The following is a 3,382-nucleotide window of genomic DNA, read 5'->3' as shown; positions in this document are numbered from 1 at the left end:
GCGGCGAGAGGCGAGCAGGGCTCGGCGCGTCGCCCGGGCCGCCAGCGCCGCCTCTGCGCCCTGCTCAGCCTGGCTGGCCGGGGAGAAGCGCGCTGCTTCTCGCGAGAGGCGGCCGCCTGGAGGGGGGGGCACGGGGAAGGGGGGGGCGCAGGCAGGGACCCTCCTCCCCCATGGCAGCTGTGCGCTGCGCCCTTCCAGCCTCGCCTGAGCGACGGCGGCGCCTGGCCCGCCGGGAAAATGCGCTCTTCTGGCCCCGGTGCGCTGGAGACCCCGGGTCAAAAAGCCCCTTCCTCACTCGGGCCGGCTGCGAGGCGCGTTTCCCTGCAGCTTCTTCCCACCGCCCGCTCCCCATTCCATCTTTTCTCTTCTTTTCTCTCTCCTCTTCTCTCTCCGATCCAGTCTTCCCTTTTTCCTTCCTTCCTTGTCTCCGATCCAGTCTTCTCTTCTTTTTCTTTCCCTCTCTCCTCTCTGAACCAGTCTTCTTTTCTCTTACCTCCCCTCTCTCCGATCCAGTCTTCTCTTTTTCCTTCCTCCCTTCTCTCTGATCCAGTCTTCTTTTCCTTCCCTCTCTCCTCTGATCCAGTCTTCTTTTCTCTTACCTTCCCTCTCTCTTCCTCTCCAATCCAGTCTTCTCTTCTTTTCCCTCTCTCCGATCCAGTCTTCTTTTTCCTTCTCTCCGATCCAGTCTTCTTTTCCCTTCTCTCTCCTCTGATCCAGTCTTCTTTTCTCTTACCTTCCCTCCCTCCTCCTCTCCAATCCAGTCTTCTCTTCTTTTCTCTCCCCTCTCTTCTCCCTTCTCTCTGATCCAGTCTTCTCTTCTCCTCTCCTCTTTTCTCCCATTCCACTCCTCTTCCACTCCACTCCACTCTATTTTTTATACCTAGGAATTCTCTCTTTTATCCACCTAATATCTTCTCTTCTTTCTTCTTTCTCTTGGGGACATGCCTGCTTTTCTGCCCAGGGGTTACAATGGGTGGGCTCCCCAAACGAGCTTTCCAGCCTGGCTGCGGATTCAGCTCTTCTTCCCTTTGCATCACGTTTGGACACCACCAACCAGCCCTTTCCAGACTGACCCCAAGGGTCGTCCGGAGCCTAAGAGGGGAAGGCCAGATCCGTGGGGCCGCCAAGGCGTTCTCCCCCCCCCCCTGCTGTGGAATCTGCTGTCCCGCAATCCGAACAGAACAGAATAACAGAGTTGGAAGGGACCTTGGAGGTCTTCTAGTCCAACCCCCTGCTCAGGCAGGAAACCCTATATATAGTAGGCAACCTTGGCTCTTTTGTGACTCGTGGACTTCAACTCCCAGAATTCCTCAGCCAGCCACGTTGAGGGGAAAGGGAGAGGTTTCCAAGCTGGGCCAGGCTGGCTCAGGAATTCTGGGAGTTGAAGTCCACGAGTCATAAAAGAACCAAGGTTGCCTACCCCAGCCACCATTTCAGACAAAGTGGGTAATTGCACAAACCCGGGAAGAGCACCATTGCAATTAGGACACAGCCGTGGCTGGCACCCAGTTGGGGTTCCTCTCAATCACTGACCCACATCCTCTCAACTTCACAGCACTTAGGGGGGTGCAGGCTGGTCTAGCCGCCCACCTGGCCCCTCTTTTGCCCCCTGCCTGTCGGGACGCCATGCTGGCACTGCTTCTACCACCTCACCACATCTTTGTAGCCCCCATGGATTGGGAGAGGCTCTATGGATTCAAGTTATGAATTGAATAAGCCGCGCCCAGACCCATTCTCAATGGCAGAAGGATTTCGCAAACCTACTACTGGTTTACTGGTTAGGCCAATGGGCCACTATAGTCGGTGTAGGCTACGATCTAAGGCAGCTGCACTCAATGATAAACTTACCTCCTTTTTAAAAATTGTAGTAGTGAGTAGTGCAAATGGGTGACTTTGACACAGGTAAACCTCCAAGTGGCCTCAACAACTCTCCAGAATACAAATGACCAGCTTCTGCAAGGAGTATAAATCCTTCCACTCCCCACCACCCAGTCAGAACTGAAGAAGCTTCTTGGATGAGAAGCGAAACATCTTCAAAGAAAAACAAGAAAGTCCAGTTGCCTCCTGAAAAAGCATCTTTGGGACAACCAGGACCTGGATAGGCTGAGAATCTCCATAGACGTTCAGCTGATCATTGCTTGCTAACAATCAGTAAAGAGGTTATGACAGAAAAAATATTCTGCATGGCCGAAATAATTACATAAAAAAGCAATCTTCTGTCTCAACAAGATAGTTAAGAAACCAAATGGCGCTGGAACATTCTTATGAAGAGATATTCAAAGGTTCTGGGGACTTACCTTAACTTTCCAAGTGCCACTAGTTTATTTTCTTCCCTAATACAACACTGGCCATTTGCACAGGTAGTCCTCGACTTACGACCGCAACAGACTCCAACAAAATTTATGTTGCTAAGCGAAACAGTTGTTAAGTGAGTTTTGCCCCCATTTTACCACCATTCTTGCCACAGTTGTTAAGTGAATCACTGCCCTTGTTCAATGAGTCAAGCTGTTGTTAAGTGAATCCGGCTTCCTGGCTTGTCATTAACCCAGGACACTGCGGCCGTCATAAATAGGAGTCAGTTTTGCCAAGCGTCTGAATTTTGATCAGGTGACCACAGGGATGCTACAACGGTCGTAAGAATGAGTCACTTTTTTCAGTGACGTAACTTTGAACTGTCACTAAATGAACTGTTGTAAGTCAAGGACTACCGTAGTTAAGACATTAGATGGCAGTGGAAGGTTCTTATGAAGAGATGCTCAAAGCTTCGTGGGCTATACCTTAACCTTCCATTATCTAAATCCCACCAGTTATTTTCTTCTATATTATCTATAAAGACAAAACTGACATGTTTATAGGCATTCTGCTATGAGATTTAGCATTTACAGAAAGTTTTTAAAAACAAACATTTTGGGAGATTAATTCTGGATCCAACCTGGATCACTTCTGAACCTCATTGATGCTGCTACTTGGTCAACTTCTGGATGGCCCCTGAACTATCAAAAGCCACATAATAAACAATATAACAGGAAAGATGGTTACTGCTTCCTAATTCAAAATTTCCCTTGTATATCGTACACAATGCACTTTATTTTTCGAAGCAGCAGTTTTGAAAGTCATTAAGTGGTGTGGTGAAGGAAAATGACAAAAACATAGCCCTTCACAAACCACCAGCTGTGAAGACAATTTTTTAAAAAATGCCCAGCTAGAAGACCCCCTCCAGCTTCGACTATTTCAGAGTTTTTATTACTTTTATTATTTCTTCCTCTTTGACTGAAAATAAATGAATCTTGGCTAGCGAGAAGGAAAAAAAAACAGGTTTGGTAATAAAACGCCTACACAACTTGCCTAGACTTGTTGTGAGCGCTTTTTAAGTCACTGAACT

Source organism: Crotalus tigris, unplaced genomic scaffold (assembly GCF_016545835.1).
Source record: "Crotalus tigris isolate CLP2741 ecotype Arizona unplaced genomic scaffold, ASM1654583v1 scf7180000018523.1292444, whole genome shotgun sequence".
Lineage (NCBI taxonomy): Eukaryota > Metazoa > Chordata > Lepidosauria > Squamata > Viperidae > Crotalus > Crotalus tigris.
The sequence above is the reverse complement of the archived record's forward strand: the minus strand, read 5'-3'. Positions refer to the sequence as shown.